The sequence below is a fragment of the Tachyglossus aculeatus genome, chromosome 21 (genome assembly GCF_015852505.1).
Source record: "Tachyglossus aculeatus isolate mTacAcu1 chromosome 21, mTacAcu1.pri, whole genome shotgun sequence".
NCBI lineage: Eukaryota > Metazoa > Chordata > Mammalia > Monotremata > Tachyglossidae > Tachyglossus > Tachyglossus aculeatus.
In genome coordinates this window covers 79,286,894-79,314,699 of record NC_052086.1, presented here as the reverse complement: position 1 = coordinate 79,314,699, position 27,806 = coordinate 79,286,894, and the positions used below count along the sequence as shown (strand labels likewise).

General features: G+C 42.4%; 1 protein-coding gene and 1 non-coding gene across 13 annotated transcripts in view; one reads left to right on the top strand and one right to left on the bottom strand.

Moving 5' to 3' along the window:
• Positions 1–27,806, top strand: part of RBFOX1 (RNA binding fox-1 homolog 1) — a 2,849,206-nt gene that overhangs the window by 2,200,537 nt on the left and 620,863 nt on the right. The window lies entirely within an intron of this gene.
• On the bottom strand, positions 26,350–26,487 carry LOC119943131. The gene has a single exon (XR_005455609.1). It is a non-coding gene; the product is annotated as a small nucleolar RNA SNORA7 (small nucleolar RNA).

Sequence of the window (27,806 nt, the reverse complement as noted above, 5' to 3'; positions counted from 1 at the left end):
AACTACAGGGGTTCAAAATTCCCATGACGAACTCAGAGTAAATGGAAATTTATGTGAGGTCTGAAAATATCATTTCTATCACTGATATCAATAATTGATAATCAATAAGCATTGCGTGCTGGGTATCTGGTGCTATATACGTAGGTGAGTACATGATCCTCCACCTTGAGAAGCTTGAAGTCTAATGAGGGGCAGAAAAATAAAAAGAATGATGGGAAAGTCAATTTTTAGTTGAGTGCTTAAAAAAATTAAAAAAAAAATAAGATGGCATTTAAGATCTTACTATGTGTCAAAGCACTGTTCTAAGCACTTGGGGGGTTACAAGGTAATCAGGTTGTCCCACATGGGGCTCACAGTCTTAATCCCCATTATACAGATGAGGTAACTGAGGCACAGAGAAGTTAACTGAGTTGCCCAAAGTCACACAGCAGACAAGTGGCAGAGCTGGAATTAGAACCCATGACCTCTGACTCCCAAGCCCGGGCTCTTTCCACTAAGCCACACTGCTTCTCTTAAGTGATAGGATATGCACAAAAGTCCTGCAGGTAATTGTGAGAACAGAACTGTGTTGTTGGCACAAAGTAACAGTGGGCATAAAACCAAGGGAATGAGAGAAATTAATTGGGGAGGGCCTCTTGGAGAAGATTTGATTTTCAGATGGATATTGAAGATGGGGAGAGCTGAGGCCTGGTGGATATAAAGGAAAAAGGAGTTTCTGGCAGGAGGAAGGGCATGAGTGAGGGGTCACAGGTGAGAGAGAAGGGTGAAGCATTGTGAGTAGGTTACTGTGAAAGAAATGAAGACTGAGCTGGAATGTAGTAGGAGAAAAGAGTGAATAAGTAGAGGGGAGAGAGCTGAGTGCTTTAAAACCAATGGTCTGGATTTTCTGCTTGACATGGAGGGGAATGGGTAACCACAGATGTCTTTTGAAGAATGGGGAGACATGCCTATTCTGAGATCTCAGCATACACAAATTAGGCCTACGTTATCTACTGAATGTGATGAAAATCAAAGCAGTCCACTTAAGGTCATCTTACTATTGATATCAGAGAGGGAAGGCAAAATAGGAACTTGATTGTAAAATCAGACAGTGTTCAAGAGACAATATATTTCAGTTGACAGGAGCGACTATGAAATTCCCAGTTTTCAATAGGTAGTCATGAGTGTGGTCCTTGTCATTGGTAGGTATTTTATGTCCTCACTCACACCTCCTCTTAAGTTACGGGACGTTTTAACTTTAGTGGGCCATCCAGATGAAATAAAGCTCTGCCACTTTTAACTTTTAGACAATTCCATGTTCTGATTATTTGTTCATTTTTCTTCATTTTTCCCATGGTAGATTGCTGAAAATGGAAAAGGAAGGACAGGAATCACCATAGACTTAGGGTACGATAGTGCTTCAATAAGATCCAGAATCACGCCTCTCTAAATATACAAGGAGATTTTTTTTACTGGATAAACAACATAAAATCATCACAAAGAGATATGGGGGTTGGGGTAAATGCTTTCCATCTTATATGTTAAAATTGGCTGAGAGTGTTAATACTCATTTACTACGTCACAGCATATGACATTGTTCAGAAAACTGGGAATTGGCCTCCCAATTTTCCTAGTTTCTATCGTTCCTCCATGTTTCAATTGTGGCTCACTTATGGCTCATTTACCTAGAAGGGTGAATTTCCCTTCTTTCCTTTCACATAATAATAACAATAATAATGGCATTTATTAAGCACTTATGATGTGCAAAGCACTTTTCTAAGCACTGGGGAGGTTACACGGTGATCAGGTTGTCCCACGGGGGACTCACAGTCTTAATCCCCATTTTACAGATGAGGTAACTGAGGCCCAGAGAAGTTAAGTGACTTGCACAAAGTCACACAGCTAAGTGGCAGACCTAGGATTTGAACCCATGACCTCTGACTCCCAAGCCTGTGCTCTTTCCACTGGGCCATGGTGCTTCTCGCATCCATGCTGCTGCTGCTTATGAGACCCCAACATACAGAAAAAATTATCTTATTGTTCTACAATGAGCTACTTTATATCCCAGTGAGAAAAGAGCAGCAAACTATTAGGCTGCTCATAATACCCCTTATTTACTGAACACTGAGCATATGATTTGGCAGACGTGATATATGTGTGCACATATGTGTGAATTTTCCCTCTAAAATGACATAAAATCCAAATGGTAACCAGGGTAATATTTACAAATCCTGGTCATAAAACCCTTTGAAAATCTTGTTAGATGAAGGGCTTAAAAATTCAGAAACTAAATTTAGTTTAATATATTCATGCTTTCATTAGAGAATATTTTCCTCAGACATCAGAAAAGGCATGTTATCTTGAAAACTAAAGATGAAGAATATTACAGCCTAAAATGCTTTTTGAAAGTAAAATATTTGCTTAACATTTTTAGTGAAAGTAAAGAGGCCTTTAAAATATTTCATGTTCTAGCATGCAAAGTACTATATTGGTGTCCTACTCAGAGAAAGGAAGCTGATTTTATTAAGTGTGTGTGCCATTCTCTTGCCAAAAAACAAAAAGCCACTTCAGTTTTCAGGCCCTTGCTAAAACGGGCAGGAACCATATCTATCCCAAGCGATTAGTACAGTGCTCTGCACACAGTAAGCGCTTAGTAAGTACAGTTGAATGAATGAACACAGTTCTCACAGTTGCTTGTTTTGTCAAATGAAAATGTTATTGCTCGTTCTACAGCTCAGCACAGTTTTCCTAGCCCGTGAGGACAGGTTATTTGATGTGGATCATGCAAAACCTTTGGAGTGGCAGTGTTTGTCATGCTCATGGCTTTACCCTTGGAATTCCCTGTCTTGTCAGAGTTTTTTTTATTATTTTTCAACCCCTAATTCATCCCAGTTAACATTCTTAGTACCATGAGAAAGTAATGTTAAGGGATAGAGCACCAAGTGAAGTGTAGGTTCCTTTAAAAATAATGCAAGGCAAATTAATGCTTTCTCAAAATCCAAAACAGATGAAGCAAAACAATATAAATATACTGAAAAAACAATGATTAAAAGGCACAATATTTTCATGATCATAAGGAGTGCACATGCCAACAATGAAGTATTATGAAATAGATTGTTTCATTTTTACACATTTAAATATTTACTCCTAATGCAGTCTTTGTCACATCCTCTCCAGCCAAAAGCCACCTTGTGCAACACACTAGTGATCTTTGATTTGTGGCTCAACAGAAAACAAAGAGCTGTTGAAATGGACTGTGATTCTCTCTCCCCAAGTCAACCAGTAGTAGTTTGAAGGTAGAGCTAGAGATTGAAGTATTTAAGGTAAACTTTGCATGAACCACAGAACTAGAATGTTATTAAGGAGCAAAAAACACTATCAGGGTTAACATTCAGTAGCGCTAGAAGAACAGAGTTACACTGGGGATCCCTGAAGGCTTCAGCTGGAGTATTGGTAATCCTACGAAGGACTTGTAAGCTCCTTATAAGCAAGGATTTATTATTATATTATACTTTCCCAAGCACTTATTACAGTGCTCAGCCCACAGTAAGCACTGAAGGAGAGTGGCTTAGTAGATGAATCTTGGACCTGGGAGCCAGAGGACCTGGGTTCTGATCCTGGTTCTGCCACTTGCCTGCTGTGTGACTTTCAGAAAAATGACAACTTCTCTGGGACTCAGTTTCCTCAACTGCAAAATGGGGACTCAATATTTGTTCTCCCTTCTACTTAGACTGTGAGCCCCAAGTGGGACAGAGACTGTATCCAGCCTGATTTAACCTGAATCTATGCCAACAGTGCATAACATATACTAAGCACTTAACCAATACCATCCAAATAAATAAATGCCATTGACTGATTCATTGACTCAGAAAACTATTCCTCCGTTCTTAAATATGACAATTGGCATACTAACATCTAGGAAACTACAACTGTGAGAACATGTGTTTCAGAGATACTGACTTGGGTATGGGACCTCTCCAGACGGCATCCTTGCCACGTATTTCACACATTGCGATGACATTTTGAAGCAGTATGGCCTAGCAGAGAGAGCATGGGCCTGAGAGTTAAAGGATCTGGGTTCTAATCCCAGATCTTCCATTTGCCTGCCTTGCAACCTTGGGCAAGATATTTAACTGTACTGTGCCTCAGTTTCCTCATCTTCAAAATGGGGACTAAATGCTTGTTGTTGTTTTTTTAATGGCATTTGTTAAGCTCTTACTATGTCCCAAGCACTATACTAAGTGCTGAGGTAGATACAAGATAATCAGGTTGCACACAGTCCTGGTCCCATGTAGGGCTTACAGTCCTATATTTTACAGATGATGAAGCATGGAGAGCAACATGGCTTAGTAGATAGAACATGGGCCTGGGAATCAGAAGGCCATGGGTTCTAATCCCGGCTCTGCCTCTTGTCTGCTCTGTGACTTTGGACAAGTCACTTCACTTCTCTGGGCCTCAGTTACCTCAACTGCAAAATGGGAAATGAGACTGTGAGCCCCTTGTGGGACAGGGACTGTCAACCCAATTTGCTTGTATCCATCCCATCACTTAGTACAGTGCCTCACACTTAGTAACCGCTTAACAAATTCCATTATCGTTACTATTATTATTAAGTGAACTGACTTGCCCAAGGTCACACAGCAGACAAATAGTGGAGCCAGAACTAGAACCCAGGTCCTCTGACCCCCGAGGCTGAGCTCTATCCACTAGGCCATGCTGCTTCTTGTTCTCTATACTTAGATTGTGAGCCCAAGAAGGGACAGAGATAACATTCAACCTGATTAATATCTACCCCAGTGCTTAGTACTGTGCTTAGCACATAAGTGCTTAAAAAATACCACATACTTTGAGAGTGGAAGGTTATGATTAATCCCGGCCCCTCGACATGTCTGCTGTGTGACCTTGGGCGAGTCACCTAACTTCTCTGAGCCTCAGTTACCTCATCTGTAAAATGGGGATTGACTGTGAGCCCCACCTGGAACAATGTGATCACCTTGTATCCCCCCTCAGCACTTAGAACAGTGCTTTGCACATAGCAAGCACTTAACAAATGCCATCATTATTAATCAAATTTTAACACTAATTGAAATCATAACCACAAAACTAGTAGCACCATAATTCTCTAGGCCTCTTAGAATCATCATACTCATCATTTATGAGGTAGTTAAAAGTATGGAAACAGTTGCAGAACATTTATTCTGGTGATCACATACTCTGCAGGCTTAGAGATGTCTTTGAGGATATTGGCTTGACAACTTCATCTTCATACTAGAGAAGCTACATGCAAGTATCCTTAGAACAGAGAGCAGTGTTATCATAAAGCTGATTCCTCATGCTGTCACTACTCCCACCTCCTGGAGATTTTCAGGTTTAGGAAAGGAAAAGGGAAGGCACAAATAGATGTGAATTACTCACCAAATTGCTCTCTAACCTTCTCCGTTTCCTTCTTTCACTTTAAATGGCTCTCCCTAATTCCTCATCCAGAACCATCCTTGTTTTGTTTTCTCTGTTGCTCAAAGAATACACATTCTGTTAACTGGACTTCTAATAGCCTCTCCAGAAGGGTGGTTTCCAGCAAAACACTAGCATTGCTTTTTCAGCCAAGTCTCTTGTCTTTTGAACTAAGTACTGAGGTGTTACTCGGATTCGTTGCCACTGCTGGTGCCAGAGTATTGGTCTGGATGAACCACTGGTGGGAACCAGTAATGGCATTGCTTATGTTTTTATGATTTCTCCAACTCTACATCATGCAGCTTTGGGGGAAAACAAGCAGACAAATTGGTTTTGGGCACCAGCCCAGAGAAAGTTAGGGAATCAGGGAGAATTTATTGTTAGAGGAAGTTAAAGATCAAGCTAGTAGTGTACCATGCATTTCTTAATGCGTGGATCGGGTCAATAGTTTGGGTCTGCACAACTTAGTGATAGCAAATTCTATATTGTTTACCCTTGCTGCATGAAAAAATATTATTTTGTTTTGAAGTTGCCACCTTCAAGCTATGATGGTTGGTTCTTCATCCCATTATGGATTTGTGGAAAACAATTCTGTATTTGTTTCATACACTCTTTCATTGTTTTGTCCCCTTTTAGTCTTTGTTTTTCCACTGAAGAGACCTAATCTTTTCAGTCTTTCCTCATACAGAAGATTCTACATCCCTTTGCTCATCTTGGTAACTCTTATCTGTGGTGCCAAGCATTGTACTAAGTGCTGGGGAAGATGCAAGCTAATCTGAATGGAGGTTGGACACAGTCCATGTCCCACCTGGAGCTCATAGTATTAATCTCCATTTTACAGATGAGGACACCGAGGCATAGAGAAGTTAAATGACTTACCTAAGGTCAACAAGCAAGCAAGTGGCAGAGATGGGATTAGAACCCAGGTCCTTCTAACTCCCAGGACCATGTGCTCTCAACTAGGCCATGCTTCCTCTTTTCCTTTGTAAAATGAAACTACTAGCATGTTTTCCATTGCTCTTATATGCTTTTTTTAAAGCCCATTCACTCAGTTTCATGTGACCTTCCTGGATGGCACCTGGACAAGTTCCTCCCAACTGCTTAGTACAGTGCTTCCACACCCAGTAAATGCTCAATAAACATCACTGATTGATCTGCAAATCTCTGATATTCCATTTTGTATTCCCTGTCACAGATTATGTATGAAAACATTCAACAAAACTTGTCTTTAGAAAATATTGTAGTTTTAATCTTAAAGTGGTCTTTTACTCCTACTCTTTATTTCCTTTTAGCCATTTTTCTCTCCATAACTGACTATTTACTCCAAAGCTATGATCACACAAATTCTTAAGCTTTGGTGGGGAGCCTGGTGAAAGCCTCCTTGCAGATTTAAGTACAGTTTTTCTTCTGTTATTCTCCTCTATCTTAATGCTAATTCATGCCTTCAGCATATTAACAAAATATTTCCCCTTTCCAAAAGCATGCTGCCTCTCCCCCATCAGGTTTATATTTTTCTAAGTGTTCACGAATCTTAAACTCTACTGTTTTGCTAGGTATTTGAAGTGAGACTCCCCAGTCTATAATTCCTGGAACTGCTCTGGAAACCTTCTTGTAGGTGGGAATTATGTTGGGTGTCTGCCAGTTCTCTGTATGGCCATATGTAAAGACAGGTTACATACTTTTCCCTGGATTTCCACTGAGTTATTTCTGAATTCTTTCAGAATTCTAGAGTGAATGCCATTCCGGCAGAGTGATTTTTTTTCTTATGGTATTTAAGAGCTTACTCTGTGTCAAACTGTGTTCTAAGTGCTGGAATAATAATAATAATAATAATAATAATAAATAATGATGATGGCATTCGTTAAGTGCTTACTATGTGTGAAGCAGTGTTCTAAGCGCTGGGAGGGGATACAAGGTGACTAGATTGTCCCATGTGGGGCTCACATTCTTAATCCTCATTTTACAGATGAGGTAACTGAGGCTCAGAAAAGTTATGTGATTTGCCCAAGGTCACACAGCAGACGAGTGGCGGAGCCGGGATTAGAACCTATGACCTCTGACTCCCAAGCCCGTGCTCTTTCCACTGAGCCACGCTGCTTCTCCATCCCTGCTTCTCAAGGGGCTTACAGTTGAAATAGGAGGGAGTAGGATTTAATTCCTATTTTACAGTTGAGGAAATGGAGGCACAGATAACTTAAGTGACTTGCTTTAGGTCACATAGCAGACAATTGGCAGAGTCAGGATTAGAACTCATGTCCTCTGACTCCCAAGCCCTTGCTTTTTCCAGTAGGCAACAATGCTTCTCTACCTCATCAATTCATTTACTGCCAGCTCATCAATTTGGAGTAGCGTGTCCTGGGTGAACCCTGTGATCTGAGTATGTATACCTGCCCTGCCTATTAAAAAAAAAAAAAAAAAAAAACAGAAAAAGAAAAAAATTGGCTTGGGAATCTCTCTAACATCTTCCTCTGTGAAGACCAAACTAGAGATTCCATTAAATCTTTTGGCTATCTTCTTTTCATCCCTGAATGTGTCGCTGGCCTGCTGCTTTTGGTATATTCGAAGAATCTTTTGTTATTCGATTTGCCATGTCTCTCTTCCAACTCCTTTCTGGCTCATGTAATTTCCTGTTTGCACTCATTTGGGTTTCCCATTCTCACTTTGATGAGCTTTCATTTTTTAATAGACAACATTTCCCCCCCTGTTGCTCTCTTTTATCTGCACAGTTAGTAGTGCAGGGTTTCTATCTGGTCACCTGATATTCTGGTCTGTGGCTCATATCCTTTTGAGCCTCTAACATGATGGTTTGTACTTACCCCCAGGTGATCTTTTAGCAAGTCATTTACTTGGTTCTCTTTCAATTATTTAGAGCTTTTTCCAATGGAGGTCTGCATTTTTTTTTCATCATATCCTTTTGTTGTTGTTTAACTTTCCTCTTCAGTAAGAATGTTATACGTTGCCAAGTTGTGGTCCTGTTGTTGGATGGTTCTCTCACATATACTACCTACACCAAGTTCAACTCATGTCCTATTATTAAATCCAATATATTATCTTTCCTTGTTGTATAAATAGTTGCTCCCCTCAAAAAAGGTATTTTTCTGATGGAAAATCTTCATCTCCATTTTTATGTGAGTATTTTAGCTTATCTTTGAGAACCAGCATGACTTAATGGAAAGAACAGAGGCTCAGGAGTCAGGTGACCTGGGTTCAAAACCCTGCTCCACAACTTCTTTCCTATGTGACCTTGGGTAAGTCACTTAAGTTCTCTGTGTCTACTCATCTGAAAATGAGAATTCAATACCCGTTCTCCCTCCTACTTAAATTGTGAGTCCCAAATTGTACAGGCACTGTATCTCTTACCCGATTATCTTGTATCTAGTCCAGAGCTTCGAACAGTGCTTGACATATAGTGAGCACTTAAACACCAAAATTATTATTTATATTATTGTTATAATTATTATCAATATTGTTATCATCCTTGGGAAGATTATTGATGTCTCCCACTACCTTGCCCTCATTTTACATCTTCCTTACTCATCACTCATTTTCTCATAGCATTTCTCATCCTGGTTGGGTGATTTATACAACAATCTTATTATGATATTTTTTTAAGTATGTTATTCTAGCAATGCAATGACCCTTGCCCCCTAATATGTCTCCATCATTCCAGTTCATGTTGTTCCTCACGTACAGGTCCGTGACTTTCCCCAACCCATTCCTTTCTTTAGAGTTTGTAGCTTGGCAGCAATATATCTCTTTGGTTTTCTTTCCTCCATCAACTCACTGAAATGCCAATTATGTCAAATTTCTCACTTCCTGCAAAGCTTTCTAATTTATCCACTTTATGTTTTAGGTTTCTAGCATTAGTGTAAGAGTATTTGCATAATTTGGTCTTGCTTTTTTTGCCAAATTAACTCCTGTCAGCTTCCCCATTTGATGGGGAATCTAATTGTCCCATATGATTTTCTTCAATTATCCTGTTTGATTTTCCCCATCCCCGTCAGCACTCCCTTGACCTTGAGCTACCTCTCTCCCGCGGATGGCATCTGTTTGGGCTTCATGCTTTCCCCAATGTTTAGTTTAATGAGTTTTAAGTTTCCGTGCCAGCAGCCCAGTGCCATTTTGGTTTAGGTGGAGGCTATTCTTTCTGTACTTATTCCATCCATCCTAAGATAAGTGTGGGCAGGGAATGTCTGGTTTTTGTTTTTTTGTTTTTTTTTTTTTTAATGGCATTAAGTGCTTACTATGTGCAAAGCACTGTTCTAAGTGCTGGCTAGGTTACAAGGTGATAAGGTTGTCCTACAGGGGACTCACAGTCTTAATCCCCATTTTACAGATGAGGGAACTGAGGCCCAGAGAAGTGAAGTGACTTGCCCAAAGTCACACAGCCAACAATTGGTGGAGCCGGGATTTGAACCCGTGAACTCTGACTCCAAAGCCCGTGCTCTTTCCATTGAGCCACGCTGCTTCTCTGACGCTTCCAAACCTCTGCCTCTGGAGCCCCTGCCTGGAGAGGTTGATGGGGCAGAGGGGGTTGGAAGAGAAACAGTCACGATGTATTTTTTTATTTGGAATCAGTAATGGGAACCAGACCATGTACTCATGTCCCTCACTCCCCATTCGGAGTCCAGGGGCCCAGCAACCAACCCAGCTAACAGGGTGGGACACAAGTCGCCGGGTCACATTCCCTTCCCCCCGGCTCCCACCACCCCAGGAACTTGGAGTGAGGGCTGCCAAGTGACTCTTTGCGACTGTGAGCCCACTGTTGGGTAGGGACTGTCTCTATATGTTGCCAATTTGTACTTCCCAAGCGCTTAGTACAGTGCTCTGCACACAGTAAGCGCTCAATAAATATGATTGATTGATTGATCTTTGCGGGAAGGTGAATGGCTTTCCTGAGTGGCTGCCCCAGAGCTCCCAATCCACTAGCTGCAGCCTGGTCTATACTATCCTCTCCCAAGCGCTTAGTGTAGTGCTCTACACACAGTAAGCACTGAATACATATGATTGATGGATTGATTCTGCTCACCGGTTCTTTTCATTTCAGCTCTGTGCTGTTTTCTTTACTGTGCACAGAAGCCGTGGAGTCCTCCCTGCCTCTCGGTCGCTGGACATAGTCTTCACAGCATGTCAGAGAGGGCTTTCCATGGGAGTCCTGTCTACCCAGCCTTAATATGACCTCCAGGACCTCCTTGATATCCTTCCCTTCTAGACTGTGAGCCCACTGTTGGCTAGGGACCGTCTCTATATGTTGCCAACTTGGACTTCCCAAGCACTTAGTACATGCTCTGCACACAGTAAGTGCTCAATAAATATGATTGAATGAATGAATATCAGTACTCCACAACTATGGCTCCTTCCCTCACCTCTCCCCCGCCACTTCATCAATCAATCAATCATATTTATGTTGCGCTTATCTAGTGCACAGAGCTGTACTTAAGCACATTGGAAGGTATAATATAACGGAGTTGGTAGATACATTCCCTGCCCACAAGGAGATCACAGTTTAGAGGGAGCTCACAGTCTTCATGTCTTGTTAGGTCCTCTGACTTTGTACATGGCAGGTAAACTAGCATGTGAGCCTCCCAAATGTCACAAATCACAGGAGAAGCAGTGTGGTTCAGCAGAAGGAGCCCGGGCTTTGGAGTCAGAGGTCATGGGTTCAAATGCCAGCTCTGCCAACTGTCAGCTGTGTGACTTTGGGCAAGTCACTTAACTTCTCTGTGTCTCAGTTCCCTCATCTGTAAAATGGGGATTAAAACTGTGAGCCCCCCGTAGGACAGCCTGATCACCATGTAACCTCCCCAGCGCTTAGAACAGTGCTTTGCACGTAGTAAGTGCTTAACAAATACCATTATTATTATGATGATGATGATGAAACTGTCCACTGCCCCTTTTTGGAATTATGCTTTTGACGTAGGAGGCTCCTCTATCATCAGCTGGAAAGAAGGGCTCATTGAGGGGCTTGGATATTTTCTCTTATTGAGACCTTATTTCTTTCCAGCAATTGAGATCACCAGCCTCCACAGCCCCTACATGTTTAAAGTCCTCCCAGAAAATCCTTCGCTGATCGAATCTCAATTGTGTAAATCTCTCAGATCAACACCCACTTTTAGTACTCTTAGAATTAATTCCTTCGTCTACTCAGTTGTCTATGGAGTGTTTACGGTGTGCAAAGCACTGTACTAAGCTCTTGGAAGAGTACAATATAACAATAGATAGAGAGCACCCTTAAGGAGCAGCATGGCCTAGAAGAACGATCCTGGGCTTTGGAGTCAGGGGACCTGAGTTCTAATCATGTCTCTGCCTGCTGTGTGGGCTCCTTGTGGACAGCGTGGCTCAGTGGAAAGAGCACGGGCTTGGGAGCCAGAGATCATGGGTTCTAATCCCGGCTCCGCCATTTGTCAGCTGTGTGACTTTGGGCAAGTCACTTCACTTCTCTGGGCCTCAGTTACCTCATCTGTAAAATGGGGATTAAGACTGTGAGCCCAACATGGGACAACCTGATCACCTTGTATCCCCCCAGCGCTTAGAACAGTGCTTCGCACATAGTAAACGCTTAACAAATGCCATCACTATTATTGTGACTATGCATGGCCTAGTGGATAGAACACAGGCCTGGGAGTCAGAAGGTCATGAGTTCTAATCCTGCCTCTGCTACTTGTCTGCTTTGTGACCTTGGGTAAGTCGCTTAACTTCTCTGAGCCTCAGTTACCTCATCTGTAAAATGGGGATTGAGACTGGGAGCCCCACATGGAACAGGGACTGTGTCCAACCCAATTTGTATCCAATCCCAGTGCTTCCTACAGTGCCTGGTACACAGTAAGCACTTAAATGCAATTATTAACATTATAGAGAAGCAGCATGGCTCAATGGAAAGAAACAGGCTTGGGAGTCAGAGGGCATGGATTCTAATCCCAGCTCCGCCACTTATCAGCTGTGTGACTTTGGGCAAGTCACTTAACTTCTCTGTGCCTCGGTTACCTCATCTGTAAAATGGGGTTTAAGATTATGAGCCCCAAGTGGGACAACCTGATCACCTTGTATCCCCCCAGCACTTAGAACAGTGCTTTGCACATAGTAAATGCTTAACAAATACTATCATTATTGTTATCTATTATATCATATCCTCCAAGAGCTTAGTACAGTGTGCTGCACACAGCAAGCACTCAAATATTATTGATTGTTTGATTGACCTTGGGCAAACCATGTTACTGCTCTGTGCCTGTTTCATGATCTGTAAAATGGGGATTCAGTGTCAGTTTTCCTTCCTACTAAGAATATGTGCTCCATGTAGGGTGGCGACGGTGTCTGAACTAATTAACTTGTTACTACCAAGCTTGGCATGTATATTTACTAACTTTATTGCACTGTACTCTCCCAAGTGCTTAGTATAGTGCTCTGCATGCAGCAAACACTCAATAAATACTATTAATTGATAGATTGAGGCAGATGACCAATTCAATATCTACATTTTTAGCCACAGGGATTTATCTAGAGATTGATCCAGTTAGAAAAGCAACATGACTTAGTGGATCGAGCAGCAGCCTGGAAGTCAGAAGAACCTGGGTTCTAATCCTGGCACCACCATATATCTGCTGTGTGACCTTGGGCAGGTTACTTAACTTCTCTGAGTGTCATATACCTCATCTGTAAGATGGGGATTAAGAGTATGAGCCCTAAATGGGACAGGGACTGTGAGCGCTTAGTAGAGTGCTCTGCACACAGTAATCGCTCAATAAATACGATTGAATGAATGAACCTGATTAACTTGTATCTAACCCAGTGCTTAAAACGCTGCTTGGTACATAGTAAGCTCTTAACAAGCACTATTATTATTTTTATTATAATTACATTTATCTGCTCAACACTTTCATCCTGTTATAGTGCTGCTTGATTCATATGGATTCTTCTTCCTGCTTATACCATATGTAAATACATTTTTTCTATCTCCCTCATTAGCTCCTTGAGAGCAGAGTATATTTATCCTGCTACCATTGTACTCTACCAAGTGCTTAGAACATTGCTTAGCACTAAATAGGTACTCAGTAAGTGCCATTGATTGACTGTTTGATTCAAATGAGACTTAAAATGTGCATTTCATGGTGATGACTCTACACTAAATTGACATTCATTTAGAAGAACACAGCATAATTTACTCTCTATACACTCTGAATCAGAGGTACAAATTATACTGGCTTACAGCGTTTGCAAACCCAAGTTAATTCTAATGATAAGAATGATATTTGTAAGGCACGTACTATGTGCCAAACACTACAAAGAGCTGGGCTAGATACAATATAAGCAGTGAACCCCTGCTCCACATAGGACTCACAGTCTAAATGGGAAGGAGAACAGGGATTTTATCCTCATTTCACAGATGAAGAGACTGAAACACAGAAAAGTTAAGTGATTTGCCCAAGGTCACACAGCAGACAAGTAGAAGAGCTGGAATTAAAGCTCTGACATCCAAGCCTAGACTCTTTTCATTAGGCCACACTGCAATCAGTGATATTTACTGAGCACTTAACTATGTGCAGAGCATTGTACTAAGCACTTGGGAGAATACAACAGAGTTGGTAGACATGTTCCCTTCCCACAGTTAAGTTATTGTCTAGAGAACCCTCTCAAATTCTCAAACAGTGACCGAGGAAAAACTTATTTATTCCATGTTCAGAGTAAGCTGGTTTCCATTGACACTGATAGCTACCGTTGGGAGTGTGGAGTGTGTATGTGTCTTTGTCACAACAAACAAATAGCAAGAGAGTTGAATCTTGCCAGTAAGTTCCCTCTAAACAGGTGCAAACAGATATTATTCACTGGTCTGGCTGACATGAAATCTCAAAATGAGCTTTAATTCTTGTCCTATTTACTTTTGTTTCACCAACTTGTTTCACCTGAGTGAAAAGCAAAGAAATGGTGCAACTCTCATGGGGAAAATAACACAGTCCTGGAGGGCTTTTATGAATAGGTACTGAAGACTTACCTCTCATGGCTGTGCATTAAGATCTCTATTGATGGCACTGGAGACAACTGGACACTCATTCATTCATTCATTCATTCAATCATGTATTAAGCACGTATTGTGTGCAGAGCACTGTGTTAAATGCTTGGAAAGTACAATTTGGCAACATATACAGTCCCTACCCAACAACAGGCTCACAGTCTAAAAGAATAATAATTATGATGTTTGTTAAGCGCATACTACATGCCAACACTGTTCTAAGTGCTGGGGTATATACAAGGTAAGCATGTTGTCCCAAATGGGGCTCACAGTCTTAATCTCCATTTCACAGATGAGGTAACTGAGGCTCAGAGAAGTTAAGTGGCTTGCCCAAGGTCACACAGCAGACAAGTGGCACAAGTCAAATATAGCCTATATGACATAATGATGTCAAATACCAAATCACACACCAAAATGAACATGAAAGTTACTGTCATAGCAATGCATCAAAAATTAATTTGCAGAATTCTGCAAAACTCAGAGCGTATCCTCTCCTTTGCTTCAGAGCCATTGTGATCTCACCCAAGTTCTTGTAAGCACCAGTGTCACTTCTAATTAGAGGACTCAACAGTATTCATTCAGTCATATTCATTGAGCACTTACTGTGTGCAGAGCACTGTACTAGCGCTTGGAAAGTATAATTCAGCAATAGAGACAATCCCAGCTCACAGTCTAGAAGGGGGGAGACAGACATCAAAACAAGTGAACAGGCATCATTCAATCATATTTATTGAGCGCTTACTGTGTGCAGACCACTGTACTAAGTGCTTGGAAAGTACAATTTGGCAACAGAGATGCATCAATAGCATCAATATTAATAAATAGAATTATAGATGTATACACATCAAAACAAGAAGACAGGCATTCATATAAATAGATTTATAGATATGTACATAGACACCAGTGCTGTGGGGTGACGAGGGGTAGAATGGAGGGAGGGAGTTGCGGTTATGGAGGGGAGGGGGAGCTGAGAAAAAGTGAGGTTTAGTCTGGGAAGGACTTTTGGAGGAGGTGAGCCTTCTGTAGGGCTTTGAAGGGGGAAAATATGATGGGCAGATTTGTGGAGGGAGGGCATTCCAGGCCAGAGGTAGGATGTGAACCAGGGGTCGAAGTCAGGATAGGTGAGAATGAGGCACAGTGAGAAGGTTAGTACCAGAGGAGCGAAGCGTGTGGGCTGGGATTAGGAGAGAAGGGAGGTGAGGTAGAAGGGGGCAGGGTAATGGAGACCTTTGAAGCCAATAGTGAGGAGTCTTTGCTTGTTATGGAGATTGATAGGCAACCACTGGAGATTTTTGAGGAGGGGGTTGACATGCCCTGAGCATTTCTGCAGAAAGATAATCCAGCAGCAGAGTGAAATATAGACTGAAGTGGGGAGAGACAGGAGGTTGGGACGTCAGAAAGGATCCTGATGCAGTAATCCAGTCCGGATAGGACAAGTGATTGTACTAACGTGGTAGCAGTTAGGGTGGATCTTGGTGATGTCATGAAGGTGAGACTGGCAGGTTTTGGTGACAGATTGGATATGTGGGGTGAATGAGAGAGCACAGCCAAGGATAATAATAATAATAATGATGGCATTTGTTAAGTGCCTACTATGATGACGCCAAGGTGCAGGCTTGTGAGACAGGAAGGATGATAGTGCCTTCCACAGTGATGGGAAAGTCAGGGAGAGGACAGGGAAGATAAGGAGCTCTGTCTTGGACATGGTGAGTTTTAGTGGGTGGGAGGGCATCCAAGTAGAAATGTCCTGAAGGCAGGAGGAGATGTGAGCCTGGAGGGAGGGAGAGAGAACTGTGGAGGAGATATAGATTTGGGTATCATCTGCATAGAGATGATAGTTGAAGCTGTGGGTGTGAATGAGTTCACCAAGGGAATGCGTTTAGATGGAGAAGGGGACCAAGAACTGAACCTTGAGGAACCCCTCAAGAGAAAGGGATGGGAGAAGGAGGAGGAGCCCGTGAATGAGACCGAGAATGAATGGCCAGAGAGATGAGGAGAAACGGAAGAGGATGGAGTCAGTGAAGCCAAGGTTGGATAACGTGTTGAGGAGAAAGGGATGTTCCACAGTGTCAAAGGCAGACAAGAGGTTGAGAAGGATAGATAGAAGATAGAATAAGAGCTGTTGGATTTGGTGAGAAGGAGTTCATTGGTGACCTTTGAGAGGGCAGGCTCAGTGCAGTGGAGAGGGCAGAAGCCAGATTGGAGGGCGTCCAGGAGAGAGTTAGAGGAGAGGAATTTGAGGCAGCAAGTGTAGATGACTCACTGTAGGACTTTGGAAAGGAAGGTTAGGCGGGAGATGGGGTCAAAGAAGGGCTTTTTTTAGGATGGGGGAGATGTGGGCATGTTTGAAGGTAGAGGGAAAGAAGCCATTGGAGAGTGGGCAGTTGAAGATAAAAGTTGAGGAGGGAAGAGGTGAGAGTTTTTACAAGGTGAGAGTTAATGGGGTCTGATGAGCATGTGGAGGGCGTGGCACTTGAGAGGAGGGAGGAGATCTCTGAGGACTGCTGGGAAGGATGGTTAAGGAGGGGGGATGGAGAAGGGATGATTTTGGGGAGCTCAGGCCTGATGGTGTTCATTTAGTACAGTGTTCTGCACACAGTAAGTGCTCAATAAATACGATTGATGATTTTCCTAATGAAGTAGGTGGCCTGATCATTGAGGGTGAGGGAAGGGGTAGGGGAAGGAACAGGGGGCCTGAGAAGTGAGTTAAATGTCTGGAACAGCTGACGAGGGTAATGGGCATGGGTGTCATAGCAGCCTAAGTGGAAGAACACTGAGAGTTTAAATGAAAATACTGGAAAAATTTGTATTGGATTAGGACAAACTAACTGGGAACTGGATTGTCCACTCTAAAATTGTACGAATAGCCAACTTCATGTGAATTCTGTACTACGAAGCATTTACCTGGATCTTTGTTGCCATTACACCTCTGAAAGGACTCTATTATGCAAAGGCTCAGATCTCATCCAAACCCATTCCTCTTCTCCTACTCCCTCCCAGTCCTGCTGCTTGCCCAGTGACTCATCTCTTAAATAGTATTCTGACCTAGTTAGTTTCAATTACTTTGTGGTTACAAAGCAATCGTAGGGGATGTGAACTGGACCCCTGCAGAGACAGAGCCTGGAAATTTCCCTGTGACTATTAGCATATAGTGTATAGGGCTTGTGTTGAACCCAAAGTACCAAAACTGGATTCCAAATCTCCCCCCTCCCCCCGCCCAGAAAAATCGTAAATTTTGTGCCTCCAGCTCCTGGGGCTCTGGGTGATGAATTTACCTCAAAATGGATTCCAATTGCCATTTATATTGGCACTTTTAAGTGCCGAAGGGAAGGTGATTTTCAAGGAATTTTCCTTTAAAACTGGGTAAACTAAACTATCCCAGCAGTTGACTATCCCGTCCCCTCCCTGAAAGCAAAGGCCGCTGAGGCAAAGTGAAATTATAAACCAGAATGCTCTTCTGTTTGGTGGGGTGGGAAAAGAGAAGCATCTTTCATTTAAATTTAGATTACCTGGAGTAGAGTTGTTCTTCCTACAAGGAAAAGAAAAATATCTTGAAAAATTTGACTGCATTAACTACATTTAAGGAATGAAACGAAGCAAACTGGTTTGCTGTATTTTCCATCAATCAGAATTAAAGTTCACTTAGCACTGTCAGCCTTAATATGCCCAGCAACTTTGCCTGAGTCCCATTTTTTTAAGCTCACTGGTATTTAATAAGGATAGTTGGGGTTTCTGGGCAACTTTATTTTGGATTTCAGTTGAAAACTGAATTTCAGACATCCAGAGTAACAGGGTTTACTTCTCTGATATGAGCTAGGTGGCAGAGTTGACTAAGAAAATGGAAATGGTGCTTGGCAAATCCAGGACTTTCACAGCGGATTGTCGTTGGAATAACGTAAACTACAATATGTTATGACTACTATTTTAATGAAAGAGTTTTAAGTAACAGATGAATTTAGGGTTTTTTTTTTTACAATTATTATTATTAATAATAATGCAGAATACTTTTAAGCAGATGTGTGGTAGTTAGCAAACAACCATAGATCATTTATAGAACCAAGAAGCATAGGATGTTCTTCATTTGTTAACAACTTCTTAATATTTCTAGTCACTGTTTGTTTAATTTTCAAGGTTACAGAATTAGTATGACACCATAATTTGCTGGAGGTCCTATCCATTTTCTTTCCTTGGCTCTCTTGTTTCCTTCCTACTGAGAATTCCTTCCTAGATTTCTTTTTTAATACCTAAAAATATCCTCCCCAACATTACTTATTCACTCCATAATGCATACTATCCAAAAACAACAATTTTGCCAATAAACTGCTATTCTGATGAATAATTCATGCATTGTTCACTCTCCTGACGTGAACAAATGTACTTCCAAACGGCAAGATTTTGGATCTATTTTAACTTTGACTTCAGTTTCAACTTAAAAGAGTCAAACAGCAATCCCCTCCTGGGAACCCCTGTTTTGGGGGGCAGTCACCTGGTTGAGGCCAAGTCTCATGTTATCATTTCAGGGAATGAAAAAGGGGCATAAATGGTATCGATATCATTTTGGCTCAGTGGAAAGAGCACAGGCTTTGGAGTCGGAGATCATGGGTTCAAATTCTGGCTCCACCAACTGTCAGCTGTGTGACTTTGGGCAAGTCACTTCTCTGTGCCTCAGTTCCCTCATCTGTATAATGGGGATTAAGACTGTGAGCCTCCCGTGGGACAACCTGATTACCTTGTATCTTCCCCAGCATTTAGAACAGTGCTTGGCACATAGTAAGCGCTTAATAAATGCCATGAAAAAACAAAGGAAGGATGAAATAAATGTACATTGGAATAGAGCAATGACAAATTTTCTCCTTGATCAATCCCCACAACCTATGATATAATTTATATTAACAAAAAATAAGCATTTATGCATGTGGAACTGTATTCATTGGGCATCTGGTATTCACCTCTCCCTCAGCCCCCATCAGCATTCCCGTACATACCCATAAATTATTCATATTAATGTGTCTCTCCCTCAAGACTGTAAACTCACTGTGGGCCAGAAACATGCCTACCAACTCTATTGTATTCTCCCAACAGCTTAACACCTAGTAAAGGCTTAATATGTAGCATTGATTGATTAATGTTAATCCTAACCTCTTCCCACCTGGTGTACTCCTTTTTCTTTAAAATCATTTTCTTTATTGAACAGGTGTAAGTAAACAGACTGTTAAAATTCTTTCTCTACCCACTACTCTGGAGTTCCCAATGTAACTAGTTGAGTGGTGTGCATCCCTTGGGCACGCAATAAATATAATTTAATGATGATGAAAAGGATTCCACTTGTGTTCTCAGATAATAATACTGACATCTACTAACATCTGAACATCCTTATTTAAGCCAAAGGAAATTTAATAAATGAAAGTGGAGTTGGGGCTTGCTGCAGCCTGAGTAACAAGCAGAAATTTCAGAGTCTAAGAGGTGAAATTATGTTGTACTAGCTCATTCTTGAGCTCAGGATATTATCGGTAGGATGGGAAACTAGAGCTGTACTCTTAGTGCTTAGGATAGTCCTCTGCAAGCAGTAAGACTCAATAAATAGCATTGGTTGACTGATAGATTGAGTTGCTGAGGCGAAACTGAAGCGCCAAAGTGCTCCATCATCATTCTGGATATGTTGAGTTGCATAAGTGCAGTTCAGTCAGTTTCTTGCTTTTCCTAAACTTGATCAAGGGGATAAGTATGAGGAGCGAAAGAGGGAGGAAGGAGAGCGGGAGGAGAATTGCCTTGGGCCTTACTCCAAGGAGAATCCCACTCCTCCCCAACCTCAGGGACCAAAATGGCTAGAGAACTCCCCCGGGCTCTCATGGCTTCCAACTTCATACTCCAAATCTCAACAATGATCATTCCAGACTGAATGTAGGGCTCCTGAAAGGAAACAGTGGTTTCGTCAGGCAGGGAGAGACAGACAAGTAGTAGGAACTCCAGGTTTGAATAGTTTGTAACATGATTCCGGGTCCGGGAAAATTGAGGAATGGCAGCCAAAACCTCAGACCAATAATAATAATAACGGTATTTTTTGAGCACTTGATATGCGCCAAGCACTGGGGTAGGTACACGATAAACAGGTTAGACAGTCTTTATCCAATATGGGGCTCACAACCTAAAGGGGAGGGAGATCAGGTCTTTAACCCCCACTTTGCAGTTGAGGAGGCTGAAGCATAGAGAAGATATGTACCTTGCCTAATAGAGAAGCAGCGTGGCTTATTGGAAAGAACACGGGCTTGGGAGTCAGAGGTCATGGGTTCTAATCACGGCTCCACCACTTGTCAGTAATGTGACTTTGGGCAAGTCACTTCACTTCTCTGGGCCTCAGTTACCTCATCTGTAAAATGGGGATTAAGATTGTGAGCCCCACATGGGACAACATGATTACCTTGTACGTACCCTGGTCCCAGACTGAGCCCCTTCCTTCCTCGCCCCCTCATCCCCCTCTCCATCCCCCCCATCTTACCTCCTTCCCTTCCCCACAGCACCTGTATACATGTATACATGTTTGTACATATTTTTTACTCTATTTATTTATTTTACTTGTACATATCCATTCTATTTTATTTTGTTAGTATGTTTGGTTTTGTTCTCTGTCTCCCCCTTTTAGACTGTGAGCCCACTGTTGGGTAGGGACTGTCTCTATATGTTGCCAATTTGTACTTCCCAAGTGCTCTGCACACAGTAAGCGCTCAATAACTACGATTGATGATGATGATGCTTGGAACAGTGCTTGGCACATAGTAATAGCTTAACAAATACCATCATTATTGTTATTATTATTATTGATATCCCTGCACCTGGTAAGGGAAAAGCTGGGATTAGTACTTAAATCCCCTGACTCCCATGTACATTCCACTAGGCCATAATACTACCAAGCATCATAATAATGATGATCATTGTTAAGTACTTTTAATGCACAGAGCACTGGGGTAAATACTAGGTAACCAGATCCAACATAGGGCTCACGGTCAAAATAGGAGAGAGTACAGGTATTGAATTCCCATTTTCCTGATTGAGGAACTGAGGCACAGAGAAGTTAAGTGATTTGCCCAAGGACACACAGCAGGTAAGGGGAAGAGTAGGAATTTGAACTTGGGTCCCCTGACTCCCGAGACCCATGTGCTACCTACTAGGGCATGCTGTTTCTCATTCTGGAGACAGAGACTAGGACACAGAGCAGCATTTGCTACAATATTACACCACCCCTATTGTGGGCAATGACTCCCGGAGACCAGGGTTTCTTCTCCCTACTTCCCATTGTGTCAGAGCGGCATCAGGCTCATCACCCAACAACACAGAGAAACAGCATGGCTCAGTGGAAAGAACACGGGCTTGGGAGTCAGAGGTCATGGGTTCAAATCCCTGCTCCGCCAATTGTCAACTGTGTGACTTTGGGCAAGTCACCTAACTCCTCTGTGCCTCAGTTGCCTCATCTGTAAAATGGGGATGAAGACTTGTGAGCCCCAAGTGGGACAACCTGATCACCTTGTACCCTCCCCAGCGCTTAGAACAGTGCTTTGCCCATAGTGAGTGCTTAACAAATGCCATCATCACCATCATCATACTCTTTGCAGATGCTTGATGCTTGAGTATATACAATAGAAATTGTACTTTCCCTAGTGCTTACTACAGTGAGCTGCACACACTAAGCACTCACTAAATGCAATTCATTGGTTGAGCATAAATCATAGAACCTGTTTCAAGGAGTTCACAATCTAATGGATGAGATCGGTGGACACAAACGACCAAATGCACAATAGGCGAAAGAGGCAAAGATAGTGATCATTAACTAAAAATATAAATCATGTGCAAAGGTGAAACAGGAGAGTTGTGAGTTACACTTAGAAAACTAACCTAGGGAGGATGTGGGAAGGAACTGGTGGAAGAGCCTTGGAGACAAGGACTGAAACTTTTGTTTTATGTAATACAAAAGGAATGCTACGGGAGGGTTTTGTAGAGAAAAGAAGTGTTCCCATGGATGTTCTAGGAAGATGATCCATGCAACTTTAAGGAGGAATGAATGAAGAGGGGAGAGGCTCAGGCTAGGAAGACCAACATGTAAAGAGCCTGTAGCAGTAGCTCACCAAGTCTGTAATGAGGTCTGAAGTCACAGTGGTGGGAGGAATGGGGAAGGGGAAAGGGCAGATTCATGAACTATTTTAGAGTAAGAAGTAGTAGAATTTAGAGAAGGACTGAATGTGGGGAGCAAATGCCAGAGGCGCTGCCAATGACACTGCAGATCGGGCATGTCTATGATCCGGTTGTTATTAACAGTGATGAGAAAGTGAGAAAAAGTCGAGCATTTAGAAGGAAAGGTGAGGAATTCAGTTTTGGGTGTTGGCTGATTCCATATTGTGTTGTACTCGCCCATGTGCTTAGTACAGTGCTGTGCACATAGTAAGTGCTCAATAAATACCATTGATTGTGTGATTGCTTGAGTTTCAGGGGGATTATGATCTCCCACAAACAGGAGGACATGCAAGATTTTAAGGCAGGTGAGAGGATAGGGCTGAAGATGTAGGGAATGGAATTCATTCGAAGTAGAGGTGTAGTCTACATGTCCATACACCACATCCTCAAGTCTGTTGAGGAAATATCGGTTCCTGGGAACTGCAGTGAGAGCTCACTGTTGGGTAGGGACTGTCTCTATATATTGCCAACTTGTACTTTCCAAGTGCTTAGTACAGTGCTCTGCACACAGTAAATGCTCAATAAATACGATTGATTGATTGATTTTAAGGCAGGTGAGAGGATAGGGCTAAAGATGCAGAGAATGGAATTCATTCAAAGTACAGGTGTGGTCTACATGTCCACTCACCCCATCCTCAATTAAGTCTGTTGAGGAAATATCGGTTCCTGGGAACTGCAGTGATTTCCAGTTGCATGCCCCTTAATTGTTTTCCTTTGATATCATTCTTTTTTCAAAATTTAAGAAAGGACTGAGTCTCTTCCTTTCAGGAACTGCCCCCAGAATACTAGTTAAATTAGGGTGCTTTACTTGTTAATCTAGAATCAGAAGAACATTCTTTAGTTCTAGTATTTTTCTTGTATCCCTGGATTGTTGAATGGTACTAAATTTGCCCTCTGGCCTCTTTATGGTTTTGGAAAACATTTTTTATCACCACAGTGACACTGGTGGCTAAAGAATACATACTTTTCTCTCTCCTACAAACATGCTTTGATCCTCAGTCTTTTGTCCCCAAATCAGAAGTGTTATCTTCTGCAAATTAGCACCACCTCCCGAGAAATGGTGCCAAGTTCCATTAAATATAATTAGCATTCCCGTTGTTTCCTTCACATTACAATAATAAAATCTGTTCCTTCAGAGTTACGGAGATCCCAAGTTATACTAACAGTGTCAGCATGAGGCTGGAATTAGGAGTGAGACAGAGAGCATGGGGCTGGTTTAGTAGTTGTCAGAAATTCACATTTGCTGTTGGTATTAATAATAATAATAATAATGGCATTTGTTAAGTGCTTACTATGTGCAAGGAACTGTTCTAAGTGCCGGGGAGCATACAAGGTGATCAGGTTGTCCCATTTGGAGCTCACAGTCTTAATCCCCAATTTACAGATGAAATCCAGTTCCTCAATGAGTTAAGCAGTTCTTGAATTTTCTACTGAAAGTTGGATTTGGGGAATGAGGGGAATGGAATTATTAGGGCTTCATTTCCCTGCCCCCATCCCTGCTTATCTGTGAAAGGATTATGGATTAAAAGGATTGGATGTGGCTATCATGGAGAAGCAGGGTCTAGTGGAAAGAGCATAGACCTGGAAGTAGAGGGATTTGGATTCTAATCCTGGCTCTGCCACTTGCCTACTATGTTACTTTAGGCAAATCACTTAATTTCTCTGTGACTCTGTTTTCTCAACTGCAAATTGGGGATTAAATACCTGTTCTCCTTCCCCCCTAGTCTATGAGCCCCATGTGGGACAGAGACTGTGATTGATCTGATTATCTTGTAACTACCCAGTGCTTGGCACATTGTAAGTACTTAAAGAACTTGGAGAAGCTTAGAGAAGCAGTATGGCCTAGTGGAAAGAGCACGGTCCTGGCAATCAGAGATCATGGGTTCTAATCCCAACTCTGCCACATGTCTGCTGTGTGACCTTGGTAAGTCACTTAACTTCTCTGTGCCTCATTTACCTCATCTGTAAAATGGGGATCAAGATTTTGAGTCCCATGAGGAACATGAACTGTGTCCAACCTACCCTGTATTCATTCATTCATTCATTCAATCGTATTTATTGAGCGCTTACTGTGTGCAGAGCACTGGACTAAGTGCTTGGGAAGTACAAGTTGGCAACATATAGAGACGGTCCCTACCCAACAGTGGGCTCACAGTCTAGAAGGGAGACAGAGAACAAAACAATAATAACAAAATAAAATAAATAGAATAAATATGTACAAATAAAATAAATGGAGTAATAAATATGTACAAACATATATACAGGTGCTGTGGGGAGGGGAAGGAGGTAAAGCGGGGGGATTGGGAGGGGGAGGAGGGGGAGAGGAAGGAGGGGGCTCAGTCTGGGAAGGTCTCCTGGGAAGGACCTTTTCATTAATTCATTCATTCAATCGTATTTATTGAGTGCTCACTGTGTGCAGAGCACTGGACTAAGCGCTTGGGAGACTGTGAGCCCGCTGTTGGGTAGGGACCATCTCCACATGTTGCCAACTTGTACTTCCCAAGTGCTTAGTCCAGTGCTCTGCACACAGTAAGCGCTCAATAAATATGATTGAATGAATGAAAGTCCAAGTCAGTAACATATAGAGATGGCCCCTACCCAGCAGCGGGCTCACAGTCTGGAAGGGGGAGACAGACAACAAAACATGTGGACAGGTGTCAAGTCATCCATCCCAGTGATTAGAACAGTGCTTGACATATGGTAAGTGCTTACCAAATACCAGTTATTTGTTATTATTATTAAAAATACCACAAGCAAAAAATGCTCAGCATATTGTTTACCACAGTTGGAATATGATTTTCCCAACCCCTTTTGACAGAACGTAAATTTGGGGATGCTACAGGTTTTTTGTTGTTTGTGTGAAGAGCTTTGAGTAAAATGATTGAATTTGATAATTTCTTCACTGCTCCTGGTCTTTCCCTCTATACATCAGCATTTGTCATGTCAATCCCAGCATGGTATTTTTACACTTCAAATGCAATTTTCTTAAACATTAAGAATGGAACAATAAAGAAACTAGAAGGTGGTGTTTAAGATCTGGAACATCTCAGGAAGAGCAGAGTAAATTTAGAACTGAGGTTTTTTTTTTTAATCTTCCATAAAATGAATAATTCTACAATCCCATCGATAGTTAAAAGCCACTTGCAGAACAAAGCAGTACATGTCAGAGGAAAGTAAATTGTGGCATAGATTCTGTTACAAAGATATATTAAGGTTTTGAACAGGTTAAATAATTCATTTTCTTAGATGACAAGTGTTATATCCCAAATGAAGAACAACCCACTCAGCATCCCCCAGAACTGGTAAATGAGAGGGGAAATTTGAAAGACTTACCAAGAATATTCACCGTCAACCATCCAAAAGGGTCCAACATCTCAACCAAGGATGGAATTGCTTGGGATCCCTCAGCCCTTTAATCAGCTCTATTTGGGGGAAAATGAGAGGAGGAACGATTGGTAAATAAGTACCTTGTTGTTGTTGTCTTGTGCTGTCGAGTCGTCTCCGACCCTTAGTGACTCCATGGACACATCTCTCCCAGAACGCCTCACCTCCATCTGCAATCGTTCTGGTAATGTATCCATAGGGTTTTCTGGATAAAAATATGGAAGCGGTTTACCATTGCCTCCTTCCACACAGTAAACCTGAATCCCCACCCTCAATTCTCTCAAATGCCGCTGCTGAGGTGAGTTTTGACTTGTAGCAGTTTGCCTTCCACTTGCTAGCCACTGCCCAAGCTAGGAATTGAATGGGTTGGCCTCAGCCTGACTCTCCCTCCCGTAGTTGAGACTGGTAGAGTACTGGAAACTCTCCAGGTACGACCCTGAGAGGAAATAAGTACCTTAGAGACATGAAAAGGAGGTTTCGATACTTTTGTTTTTCTTTTTAGTCACTCTTCCTGGTTATGACAAAATAAGCATTTTCGGCAGAGGGGGCAAGAGAAAGGAAAGTTAGTGTATGCATTTATTCCTCTTTACACCGTTACAGCTTTCAAGTGTTTCACTATATTTTAAATAAAGCCACTGGAAATAGTTTATACTACTTAGGTAACTGGGTTTTGATGAGAACAAATCAGAGCCCTCAGAGTTACTTTGGTCTGGAAATCAGCAAGCTTTCTGTGCAGAACAGCCAAACTAAAAGAAACCTTTCAGGGGTTGCTGTGCAAAGAGCTAGCCACACGGTTGAAACCCACATTAGCACAGCTCACTTCATTGGGAATTTCATTTCAGTGCCTCGTTCTCCACTCCATCCCTGAGCAAGATTAACTCCCCCTATGAGGGGCCCCCATGGGACATGGGACTCCATACCATGACCCTGCACAAAGTGCAATGTGAAGAAATCATTGTGCTGCCCAGAAGCTTCATAGCAACACTTGTTGCTACCAGTGGCAGAAGAGGAGGCAGGGGAGGGAGAGGTTGCCCTATGTATTTGGTTTTTTTTCCCCCTTTCCTACCTGTTCCCTCACTGATCCGAGAAGGCTGGGCCCATGAGGCTGGACATGGGTAGCAGAGGTGCGGCCCCTCCTTCCCCACCCAGAGAGTAGAATGCAAATTCCCTCATCCTCCCCTGTTGACAGTGGGGTCCTGCTCGAATGAGGTCACTGTTACTCGCTACCCCACGGACAGACCGGTTTCTGCTACAATGTCTGGGTGTGATATCTGGGGTGGGACTGTCCCAGGAGTGTGCGGTGGCAGCAAAAGTCTAGATCTGCACCTTACCCCAACTCCTGCCCCAGCCTGCAGCCCCTGGCCTGCCTCCCTCCCTCCCACTCCAAAGAGCTGTTGAACCCGTGGGAGGCTCCAGGGTGGATTGGGATCGGAACTTCTTGGGTGGAATGGAGAAAGGATTCTCCAGTCCAAAAGCCACAGGGTTGGTGACCTGAGCAGCATGGTCCTATATGAGGCCTCCCTCCAGGCTCCACAATCCCCTAAGAGTCCCGAGATGGGGAGCCAGATTCCCTGCCTTCTGGGAGTCAGCATTCACCCGGCCTCCCCACAGAGGCACCTGGGAAAGCTGCATGCTTCTGACAGGTGACTGGTGGATTGTGTGATGCTGATGGTATTTGTTAAGTGCTTGCTATTTGCCAAGCACTGTTGTAAGCATTGGGGTAGATACAAAGTAATCAGGTTGTAACTTCTGGGGCTCACAGTTT